General features: G+C 48.1%; 1 long non-coding RNA gene across 1 annotated transcript in view; it reads right to left on the minus strand.

The window, feature by feature from the left end:
• Positions 1-10,710, minus strand: part of LOC127599117 (uncharacterized) — a 74,887-nt gene extending 64,177 nt beyond the window's left edge. Inside the window, exon 1 of the long non-coding RNA XR_007961998.1 lies at positions 10,398-10,710. This is a non-coding gene — a long non-coding RNA (uncharacterized LOC127599117). The remainder of the gene's footprint in view (positions 1-10,397) is intronic.
• Between the last annotated feature and the right edge of the window lie 2,019 nt (positions 10,711-12,729).

Here is a 12,729-nt window from a genome sequence, read left to right on the forward strand (position 1 = left end):
GTGACTTGATCTGAATCCAGATGATTTTATTTCATGCAGCCACTCGACAAAATAAAATGGGAGCAAATTCAACCAAAACTTTTTTTAGTGTTTGATGACAATTTTTTTTTAATGCTAATTGTCACAGGGCCCAATTTTATTCATTCATTCACTCATCTTCCGAGCCGCTTGATCCTCACTAGGGTCGCGGGGGGTGCTGGAGCCTTACCCAGCTGTCTTCGGGCAGTAAGCGGGGGACACCCTGAATCGGTTGCCAGCCAATCGCAGGGCACACAGAAACGAACAACCATCCACGCTCACACTCACACCTAGGGACAATTTAGAGTGTTCAATCAGCCTGCCATGCATATTTTTGGAATGTGGGAGGAAACCGGAGCACCCGGAGAAAAGCCACGCAGGCCCGGGGAGAACATGCAAACTTCACACAGGGAGGCCGGAGCTGGAATCGAACCCGGTACCTCCGCACTGTGAAGCCGACGTGCTAACCACTGGACTACCGGGCCGCCTGGGACCAATTTTAATTTTGGACAAACTATGCCCTTCCGATTCCAAATTTCAAGGAACTGTTTAAAAGCAAAGCCCAAAAGCGAAATAAACATAAGTCTGGCTCTCAGGAGGTTCATCAACCAAACAACCCCGCCCCCCCTCCAAAAAAATAAAATAAAGAAGACGAAGAAGCTTGGTTTTGAATCTGCTCACGGTGCCAATCATTTCTTTTGCCAGCTGTCACACTTGAAAGTTAACAACCGGCCAAATGTCTTTTGTAGTTTGCGGCCCCAGCTGAAGTCCCCACACGAGATGGCCCCTTAAATGGACCCGGGGCCATCCCGCTGGGACCCAGTAGAATGAAATACTGCCGGGCCACAATGCGCCGCGCCACCACAAATCTTCAAGGCCGCAGTTGGGATCACTCGCCCCTCCATTGCATTAGCGCTCATTACCAAAGCTCTCCTCGGGGCAAAAGGAGCAGATACACACCGTAAACTTCCCCGGCTGCATGATCTTATGCAATAACTTGAGTGAACTCACACCTTCTGCTGGCGTCGGCCTCATTAATTGTTACTGCGAGGCGAAGTAATCGCCAATTAAGCTCAGTGTGTCTAATTTTACTGTCACCTCGCAAAGGCAGACGAGGAGGAAGACAGGGAGGAAGAGAGGGAGGAAGAGAGGTCATTATCGGCCGATGGAGGGGGTGGGGTGGGCGTCGGTTAATCTGTGAATAACGGCAGGGGCGGTGGCGGCTCGTTGTGTGTGTGTGTGGGGGGGGGGGGTCGGCTTTTGAGGGGCCAAGCTTGCTTGGATTGTGTTGTGTCTGGCAGCTCATCTATATTTTATGCCCCCACTCAGACAAATGAAAGCGGAGCCACCCGGAACAAGGGGGAGGGGGGCACCTCTGACACTTCAAAGTGAAGTCCTATGGGTGGCTTTCTTATTGAAGCTCGTCCTGCGCGTAGCCCGACCCACGTGCAGTCGCACCCCCCCCCACCCCCGCCCCATGCTGAGAAGCTGCTGGGGCCTCATTAACCCTTAAACAGGCTTGAGAGGGGTGCAACATCCATGAAACTAATTACCCGAGCGACACACCCATAGATAGACATGTGACCCAGCTAACACACACACAAACACACACACACACACACACAGAGTACGGATGAGAGCAGCCGTAGCGGTATCGTGGATCTACGCCCCAGTGTCGCCCCTAATTGAAAGCCCCAACCCCAATTTTGGGTGGTACTGCTACTCCATTCCCCCCCCCCCCCCCCCCCCGCGCCCTTCTCCATGACCATATTTGCCATCACACAAAAGCGCTATGTCACAATTAGCGGATTATGAGCGTGATAATGAGGAGAAAAGAAAAGATGAAAGGCGAGAGGGGGGGGGGGCACAGGAGGAACAAAAAAAAAAAGAGAGAGAGAGGCACATATCAAAGAATGGTCTAATTGAGGTAACGCAGTCTGCCTCATTTGCATGAGACGGTGCAGCTCAGCTTCACTTGGCCATGTCTAATGACGCTAATGTCTTGACAAATTAATTTAGCTAATTAGGCACGCCCAGTGGTGCTCACCGACAGATTAAGCAGATTAAACAAACAACTGCTGACGATCCCTCAGCGGCCTGAAAGGTGCTTTTTCTCCGGGTGTGTTTTCCTGCGGACTCTGCGTTACTCCGACAGGGAGTCCTCAAACTTTATTTATTGCTTTTTACATTCACTGAAATGGAACCAGGACAGATTTTATCCGAGGTGTCTTTTTTCTTTTTTTTTTTATTACAAAAATCTGAATCATTATTCTGGATGCCCATCAGCGAAGAAAGCCAGCAATTCCCTGCTCATTGAAGCCGACCGGCCATCAATCTTGCCTCCAAGTTTGAATTCTTAGCCTCAATGCGGTTCAAGCACAGGCCCCGCCCTCCCCAAGCCACACCCACCTCACAGCACCCAGGCAGCGTGTGCGACAGCTGCTGCCCTCCATGTCGCTGGTAAAATGAATAGATTATGTGCGGTAATTAGGTGTGGAGTCGAATCAGCGGACTCTGGGGCCAGCCCTGAGGGGAGAGGCCTTAGGTCTCCATTTTCGTCAACAATGTCACATGGGAAAAAAAAAAAAAAAACCCAGACCGTATTTTCATGACCAAGACTTTTAGCATACGCTGGAGTGCGTTTGTGGACATTTTTGCCATTTAAGAACACGTGAGGTCAGAGGTCATTAACGTACCCGAGAAAAGACTTGGCTTGGCTCAGCTGAAAGGTGCTTTTTCTCCGGGTGTGTTTTCCTGCGGACTCTGCGTTACTCCGACAGGGAGTCCTCAAACTTTATTTATTGCTTTTTACATTCACTGAAATGGAACCAGGACAGATTTTATCCGAGGTGTCTTTTTTCTTTTTTTTTTTATTACAAAAATCTGAATCATTATTCTGGATGCCCATCAGCGAAGAAAGCCAGCAATTCCCTGCTCATTGAAGCCGACCGGCCATCAATCTTGCCTCCAAGTTTGAATTCTTAGCCTCAATGCGGTTCAAGCACAGGCCCCGCCCTCCCCAAGCCACACCCACCTCACAGCACCCAGGCAGCGTGTGCGACAGCTGCTGCCCTCCATGTCGCTGGTAAAATGAATAGATTATGTGCGGTAATTAGGTGTGGAGTCGAATCAGCGGACTCTGGGGCCAGCCCTGAGGGGAGAGGCCTTAGGTCTCCATTTTCGTCAACAATGTCACATGGGAAAAAAAAAAAAAAAACCCAGACCGTATTTTCATGACCAAGACTTTTAGCATACGCTGGAGTGCGTTTGTGGACATTTTTGCCATTTAAGAACACGTGAGGTCAGAGGTCATTAACGTACCCGAGAAAAGACTTGGCTTGGCTCAGCGGGTTCCGATTCATCGCAGAGTTGGTTGACCGTGAAGTTGCCCACAAAGTGGTAAAGCGCACCCCACCCTTGCTTGTGAGCAACCTGAGCCTTTTGGGGAGGCTCCTTTTCTGGCCAATCAGGAAACTCACCTGCTCCTAATTAACCGGGTCACCTGTGGATTGTTCCAAACAGGTGTGGGTTCGTTTGTTGTTGTTGTTGTTGTTTTTTTTGTTAGCTTCTTGCCCCTGAACTTTGTCGGTCTTTTGTTGCGTGTGGCCCAGCTTTTGGGGAACGTGTTGCTCGCATCAAATTCAAAGTGAGTGAATACTTATGTCATTTGGATTCTGGTTCTATTTTTAATTTTTTTTTAAAAAATGTCCTGGCTTCTTTGTAATGGTGGAGTGTAAGTACAGTGTTTTTTAAAAATATTTATACATCAGGGATTATTATGCAAGACCCGCCCCCCCCCATTGAATTAAAAGGATGTCTGTCAGAACGCAATTGTTGTACTCGACATTTTGCCATTTCACCAAACCAATCTATCAAATTAGAAAAAAAAATTGCATCCCCCCCCAAAAAAAAGAATGATGAAATGTCCATACGGTAGTCCAGTGGTTAGCACGTCGGCTTCACAGTGCAGAGGTACCGGGTTCGATTCCAGCTCCGGCCTCCCTGTGTGGAGTTTGCATGTTCTCCCCGGGCCTGCGTGGGTTTTCTCCGGGTGCTCCGGTTTCCTCCCACATTCCAAAAAACATGCGTGGCAGGCTGATTGGACGCTCTAAATTGTCCCTAGGTGTGAGTGTGAGTGCGGATGGTTGTTCGTTTCTGTGTGCCCTGCAATTGGCTGGCAACCGATTCAGGGTGTCCCCCGCCTACTGCCCGGAGACGGCTGGGATGGGCTCCACCACCCCCCGCGACCCTAGTGAGGATCAAACGGCTCGGAAGATGAATGAATGAATGAATGATGAAATGTTTGCACTTGACCACTCCCAACGCTTTTATTTGACATTTCCGGCAGCATCTTGAATGTCGCACAAAGAGAAGAGCAGGAACACTTGATGAAAGTCAATTGCTGAGCAGGAGAAGAGAGAGCGAGAGAGGGGGGGGGAGGACACCATTTGGAGTTTGATGGCGTTGTACCCGCCCCTAGGCTCCGAAACACCGCCCAGAATTTGCATTGGACTCATTTTGGGTGGCACAGTGCTGGGTGACCCGCCTGTGATCTCCTCCGTTGATTAACATATGCTTGTTAGTCAAGGTCGGTTGACCGCTCGCACACTCCCCTCGGACATTTCTGGCCGGTCTTCTGTTTCGCTCTGTTCACAAATAACACTTATCAGCACCGTCGACTATGCTCGAGCTGATCAAATTTACTCTACAAATGAGTCCGGAGCGTTTTAATGAGGTCATGAATATGAAGCTGGAGCGGTATTTGTCCAATCTCACCAAACCTCATTTGGACATAATGAAGACATGGACCCACTTCTGATGATTCTCTCCATTTTGCTGGGTTCCTGCCCTCTCTCAGAGAAAGCAAATATAATCTGCGTAACCAAAATCAGGATAGCAGAGCATATATATATATATTTTTTAAAAAACTGCCTTAAAGAGCCACGTTTAGCCCCTTTTGATAATGTTGTTGGCAGCCTTTCAACCCAAAGCCGTTCAGCTCGCTTCTTCATGCGAAAGCCCACTTGCAAGCGGGAAAGGAAGTTAACATGCTAACGTCGCTGGGTGATGCTAACGCGCGGCCGAATTAACATGTCATAGATGAGAGCATTTGTCGTATAGAAAAACGAGAAGACCAAACGGAAACGTGAAGTTATTTCACGTGGAATATTTCAGTTTGGGCAATCTTATTTTGAAGAGGAAGAGGAAATGAGGCATTCCTAACTGAATTCCTGGATTTATACCCGATTCATTGGGCTTCTACGAGCAATCAGAAATTAACGAAGGATAACTTTCAACAATTTTTTTTTTCTACTCGGTATATTTTAGCATCCTGACCAAATTGGAGCCCTATTGTGAAAGACTACGCAAATGTTAGTTTTCACATTCAAGACCTGTGCATTTGGCATTCCAGATAAAACCACTTGACCAGAGCAGATTATGTCCGCCCCCCCCCCCCCCCCCAAATCAGGCAGCGACCTGTGAAGAATTTTCTAAGCGCTACTTGTGCGCTCACGAATGAGGTCCCGATGCCCCCATCCTGTAATGCGGAGGCGTCTTTGCGACTTGTGCGTGCTGTTTGCACTCGGCGCATCTCGGGGACATCAAAGCGCTGTGCAAACTGAGCCCCTGGCAGCTCTTTACGATCCCATCTCCACTTTTCCGTTTAAAGCAGGCAAGAGAGAAAAGACCCAACCTAATAAAAGAGGCACTATTCAAAAGAAGAATAGACGAGCTCCACGGTGTGTCGTGTTCACGTCGCTTGGCGTGTGCATCTCGGAGACGAGGAAAAGGGGGGGGGGGATGTGGGGGGGAAGCACAGTGGATGATGGTGAAAGGGTGGCTAAGAGGTGTTTATGGTGAGGCAGAAATGAAGGCAGGCAGGGGCACCTCCTGGTTGGTGTTGGCACCATTTGTTTCGCCAATGAGACAGAGCACAGGGGAAGAGATTGCACCGTTTTTCCAGCTTTTTTTTGCATGGCAGGAAGGGAAAAAAACACAGCACAAAAAAGGCTCATTGCCCTAAATAATTTTGGCTGCGGCCTGTCAAGCGGCAGCACTCGGCACGGATAATAACTGCCGCGGCCAACACTTTCCTGTCCGTCATTGTTTGTTTTTATTTTCATTTGTTGAGAAACCCAACAAGTGTATTTGCGGCGCATGCGTCTTCATTGTTTGCATCTCCGTTATGTGATCCGTCTAAATTTGCGCTCTTTTCTTTTAATGGCCGAAAGGCAGCGAGTGCGGAGGGACACGAGAGCTCCGTGCAATTGACGTTGTAAAATAAAATACTTTGTAAAAGGGAAATAAATGCCGCAGCCGGTTGGAAGATTCATGCGCTCAAATAAACTGGGGCTTTTGAATTTTTAATTGGGCAGCCCTAATTATGGCCATCAGACAGTACTTCTAAACACTCTCTCTGCACTTTCTTCCCATCGCTCTTTCCCCCCCAACCTCTTCGTTTTAGCGGGTAGACGCGGGCTTCGGTCCGCGTGTATTTTTCCATGCTATTAATATTTGATGAAAATGGGCCAGGCTGCATCAGCTGCTCATCGCCGCTAAGAACACGGCCTCCATTATGAGCCCCGCGCTTCCTCTCCGCCGCGTGCATTAGCCAGATGACGGAATGCAACCGGCGTGGGCGGGAGGTGGGAAATGCGCGCGGCTTAAAATTATGGGGGCGGCGTGCGCCGGCGAATGGTCGTGCGCAGGAGCGGGCTCATCAACCATCGCTGTCGATTGGCGCTATTAAATGGTGAGAAACAGTCGGGCGTGTGCTATAATTGAGCTGACGCTAATAATGAAAGCATCTCGAAGCCCTTGGCGATACGCTACAGATACCGATGCCCATAATCATTCAGGCGTTTGGGCAGAACGGAAGAATATATTGGCTTCTCGGCCTGGAAGAAGGGTACAAAGATTTAAGACGGCTCTAAAATGGATGTGGAGCCCCCGTCCTTCCCCGAGCCGCTTCTGCTCTGATATGCCCGAGAAGGGAGAGCGACAGCACTCATTGGTCCTCAGTGTTATTCAAGTTATGACGGGCAGGTGATGCTTGATTGAGGTCGTCGCCCTCCGACGCTCTTTTTCACTGCAACACGAGCGCACGCAGGCACTCGTGTTGCTGGCCCCCACGCTTTGCTCACTGGGGAGTGAGGGGAGCCATGTTAGGGATCGGGAGTTTGTGTAAAGCCTCAGTCAAGGACCTCCATAATGATCAACTCAACCTTGTGACTCCTGTCTGAGAGCGTGCTCCCTGGGGAGTGCGCGCAAGCGTGTGTGTGTGTGTGTGTGTGTGTGTGTGTGTGTGGAGGGGGAGTAGGGGGGGGGGCAGAGCGGGGCGGTGCAAGGGGATTATCCCAATAATTTGAAGATGATGAGAAATAAAGAAAGGATTATACAGATTGTGCATCCTGTTTGGAGACATTCAAATTGTCATTTTGAAATTAATGGAACATCTTGGCCAAAATAAAGCTAACGGCATTTTTGGGCAAGGCAAGAAACACACATTCACCTTGTAATGTTGAGCCAAATAATTTAAAAAATGTTTTTTTTTTTAGCATGACACTGCTCGAAATCCCCAGGCAGCATGCAAAGATACCCTCCAAGAGGCCGCACAGGGGTGACGCGAGCAATTTGATTGATTTGAATCTTGCCTTTGAACTTATTGTGGGAGGAGCCTATTTGAGTTGTGAGATGAGAAATAGCGCACTCAAGAACATCACAATTTATTATTTCATCAATCGCTCCATCAAGTGATGAATGACGCTGCCATTAATAAAAGGGAGTGTTGTAAGAATAACAGTAAAACACATTTGGGTGTGTAAAAGCAGTACGGTGTTTTTTTTTTGGGGAGGGTGGCGGGGAGGTAACTGGGTCATAGCACAACTGTGCAGTAATCAAGACAATGTTGTTGTGGGGACTTTTGGCTTGTCAGGAGCTACCACAGCGAGTGGCTTGCATCATTTCATGAGTGCAATTTATTATTTTTTTGACCTGAAGGTATCGTATATTTATATACGTAACGCATATAACGTATCGTAACGTGTATTTTCATGGAAAAAATTTGACCAATATTGTGTCCAACGATGCCCACTGGGCATCCATTGCAGCCTGGTCATCACGGAAGAGGGATTCTCCCATCTGCGGCCCCTTCTCAAGGTTTCAAAAAAATTTTTTTTTTTTGCAAACCAACTTATACACCCGTGCACATCTATGCTGTGAAGCCAACCACTCGAGCACGGCGATGTTACCCGCTGATACTTTCCCTGTGTACATGTAAACGCCATCTTGTCCGATCAGGACTCCGCTACATTTAAGAACTTGTTTTTTCAGCCAGAGCATAAATGCTCGTAAAACATGAAACGACCGATCGGCAAGTTCCATTTGACAAGGCCAAAAAGGGGCAAACTTTGCACCGAAGCTCGGCGGTGACGGCAAATGCAAAGAGACGGCGGTAAGTAGAGTAGAAAGCACCTGTCATCTCCGGCTCTCGGCCGACTTGATCAACATCAAATTTTAATTCCCCTCCCCGAGTTGCGCGCTGAAAGGTTGTTAACGCCGGCGCCGCTGACTTTTTGCTCGTTGTTGAAGCCGATGCAAGACGGGCATGAAATGTGCCACGTATAAAACCGCAGGGTGACAGAAAGACAGAAGAGGGTGTAAAATAAATGTCCCCCCCCCATTTCAACTTCCCGCCATACATTCCGATCTATTATTGATGGCCGCGGATGCTATTTAAATGAATTGTACATTTGTGAATACAATATCCATCTGTTACATACTAATGGAGCCCAACTTCATTAAAATGAATCCCCGACCTTCGTTGAATGATCGCCCATCGCGTTAAACATGTGCAAATAAAAATCCTACCGAGGGAAATCGAGAAGACCGTTCCTTCAAAGGCTTTCCCAAAAGCTCGCCGCCAAACCCGCCGAATACGGCACCCAAAACAACTCTAAACGCTTGGCGCCCCGACATGGCGGCTGTAATATTTCTTAATTGGGCCACGGAAATCACACGGGCCTTTTGTTGAACTGCACGCGAAGGGAAGCTCTCTCCTCGAACCGACTCTGGCTTTCGTTTTCTCCCTCTCATTTGCATATTCATTGAGATATCAATTATTTATCCCTTAGCACAATGACTGGCCGCATTAGCATGTGGCTACGTGCGGTATAACATGGCGGCGCGCGCAAGCGACTGAATAATACATCGCGCGTGTCAGATAAATCAGTGGCGAATACGAAGAAATAAACAGACCGCCATGTTGTACAACGGGGGATAAAGGTTCAAGATAAAGATGCGGGTAAAAAAATACAAAAATGCGGCAAACAGAATCCAACCTTGTAATTACTATTTTGTTTATTTTGAAATACGGGCCAGTCAAAAAAAAAAATCCAATCAGTATGTTTTTGTTTTGCTTACATTCAAATAGTCAAGTCAAGTCAAGTCAACAGTATTTATAGAGTACATGGAGCGATTTAACATACACAATAAACAAACTCTTAAAACAATAAACAATATAAGTATAAATATATACATATATATAAAATATATATATACATATAAGTATTTATAAGTATAAACAATAGCAAACTCTTGAAGTCATTTATATTCAGAATGCTTTCCATATAGAGGAGATACAGTATACAAAAGGCCACACACACACACACACACACACACACACACACACACACACACACACACACAGTGTATATACGGTTGAAAAATTTGGTTCACTTCCTCGATAGTCACGTACTTCTCTTGAGTCACTTCCAGACAAACCCGATTGGATCCGACTAAGCGCAATCCTCCACAAGTCATAAATGGCCGAACCGTGGCCCTTTTCCGTCACTCAAGCATGCGTGGGAATTATCGGCCTCAAACTCCGAAGAAGAAAAACAGGAATTCTTAATCCACTTTTTTGTGTTTAAATTACAAAATAATTGCTCTCCGAGCATTTAGTGCAGGAACCGGAGCGTATGCAAAAGGTAAAAATGGCTCGCAATATTTTCCCGAAAGCTCTCATTCAATAACGTCATCACCCCTGAGACACATTTTCTGTTTCCATGCCGGCGCCCATGTGAGTCGTTCGCCCATATGATGATGATGATGATTATTACTATTATTATTATTATTGCAGGACACACACACACACACCAAAAAAAGATGACTCATCCCAACCTAATTTCAGCATTGCGGAGCTGCAACTCAACCAGCTCTGACCTGAGAGGAGGAGAGAAAAAAAAAATGGCCTCTCCGACACACGGCGCACGCGCACACGCACGCACTCCCGCGCGCTTAACCACACAACACTCTCAGCTCTCCGCCATATCCACGTGCACAATCGGCCTTAGCGCAGAAGAGATGACCGCACTTACTTTAAAATGTCCCGCGAAGAAAAGTTTTAGTTTTTTTTTTTCTTCTTCTCTCTCCCTCGCCTCCCTTAGACCAGACCTGCGAGTCGAGCCCAGAGAAAGCGCCCGCCGCCATATGCTCCCAGCCGCTACCACGTCCCAATCAAAGAGCTCGGGCTCCAAAAGTATCTCGCCGCCATTCATTTTCGACATTCCCCCCCCCCCCCACCCACCCACACCCCCATTTCTCCCCGTACGGTCTCCCACCTTGCACGGATGCAGACTCCGCGCTCTCTGCATCTGCTTGCACAAGCACAATCAATATGGAAGGAGAGAGCTATTTTATGATTGGAGAAGTTGTTGTGTTTTTGGTGGTGAAATTCATTATTTAGTATCTGAACCTTCAGCAATTCAGTATCATTTATTCATAAAGTCCCTTTTTGCCAGGAGGAAATGGATACAGCTGCAGCAGGCGAGAGAGAGAGAGAGAAGGGTGGGGAGAGAAGGGGTGAGGGGGAGTCAAGAGAGAGAGAGAGAATCAGGGAGGAGGATGAAGAGAAAGTGAATGCGTGTGGGTGTGGCGTAATGGCAGTGCAGTCGGATGGATTGATGATATTGATCAGGCATCTCCTGAAATAAAGGCATCGGTGGTGGTGGCCAGGGGGGGGGGGGGGGACTGTAGTTTTGCCAAGCGGCTGCGATTGACAGATGAAGAGGTGAGGTGGCAAGCGTGGAGGCGAAGGCCTTGAACGCCGCCATGAAAGAAGCCCTCCTGACGAGCGAGGCGGGTGCAGGCGCAGGCGCGGATTGTGAGGAATCACTGGAAATGATGTTTGTTTACTTTGCAAAAGCGCAGCAGAAGGAGAGCAGAGAATGGGAGTTGTTAAGTGGGTGGGGGGGGGGGGAGAGCTTGCTTTGTAAATTTGCCCTTGTGAAGCTGCAACGATGGGCCCTACATGTGCTGACTGATAGCGCCGCTGCTCCTCGCTTTGAAATAGAAAAGAAGCCCAAGCCGCATAAAAGGAGATGTTTGAAAACGCCACTGCAATTTTTTTCTTTTTATGATAACGTTAGAAAAGTTAAAAAAAAAAAAAAAAGTCAGAAATAATTTACGGGGCGGCCCGGTAGTCCAGTGGTTAGCACGTCGGGTTCACATTGCAGAGGTACCGGGTTCGATTCCAGCTCCGGCCTCCCTGTGTGGAGTTTGCATGTTCTCCCCGGGCCTGCGTGGGTTTTCTCCGGGTGCTCCGGTTTCCTCCCACATTCCAAAAACATGCGTGGCAGGCTGATTGAACACTCTAAATTGTCCCTAGGTGTGAGTGTGAGTGCGAATGGTTGTTCGTTTCTGTGTGCCCTGCGATTGGCTGGCAACCGATTCAGGGTGTCCCCCGCCTACTGCCCAAAGACAGCTGGGATAGGCTCCGGCACCCCCCGCGACCCTAGTGAGGATCAAGCGGCTCGGAAGATGAATGAATGAATGAATGAATGAATAATTTACGGTGCCTGTTTTGTGTCTGCGCTCTTTCCGCCACAGGCGCATCAACTGTGCCGCGGCGGCAAAAGTGGAACACACATTCAGCTCTTCTTGAAGGTGGAATGTTTTTCACGCTTCGATAAAAGCAAAACAATTGGCCGTGTCGAAGTTGCGGCGCCAGGAACACATATTGCAGAAATCCATCTCAGTCAGGTGCACCTTGTCGCTCCCGTTGGCCTTTAACTTCTAAAAATGTGATTGGCTGCTTTGGCGCTCCCCCCCCCCCCCCCCCCCCCCCCCGTGTGTGCGTGTGTATAGCGAGAGATAACCACATATCCGGAAGCAACACAAAATAAGGCAATTGGCTTGAATGTGACAATTGCGGAATCATCCAATCACCCCCCCCACACCCCCGCCCAACCCCCCGCCCCCTTTTAGAGGCTCTTCAACGCTTGCTGGTTAAGTGTCAGTATTGTTTTAGCATTTGCTCTGAAACGTTGACCGTCCTTATTTATTCATCCTCTGCCGTAAATCCAGACGGCTGGCCAAGGTGTGCAGTCTCGCGCGCCGGCGATGGCGCAGTCCCGAAGTCCTGACGCAAATGCCAAAATCTTAACTCGGATCCATTTTATGTTCCGGGGTGGGGGGGGGGGTCATAAAGCAAAGGAAAAAGGTCAATCGTGTTAACAAAGTAAAGTTGAGTTTTTGCAGCAGCTGTCAATGCTCACATGACCATTTTTTTTTCTTGTTGCCATTTTTTGTTTGTGACAGTTTTACTTTTATGGAGTTCTGAGCTCTCCGGAATGTTATTCTCATTTAGTTTGTAGCTTAAAAAAAAAAAAAAAAAAAGGACGTTCATTCAAAAGGACTGTGGACTCTTTC

The sequence above is a fragment of the Hippocampus zosterae genome, chromosome 4 (assembly GCF_025434085.1).
Source record: "Hippocampus zosterae strain Florida chromosome 4, ASM2543408v3, whole genome shotgun sequence".
Lineage (NCBI taxonomy): Eukaryota > Metazoa > Chordata > Actinopteri > Syngnathiformes > Syngnathidae > Hippocampus > Hippocampus zosterae.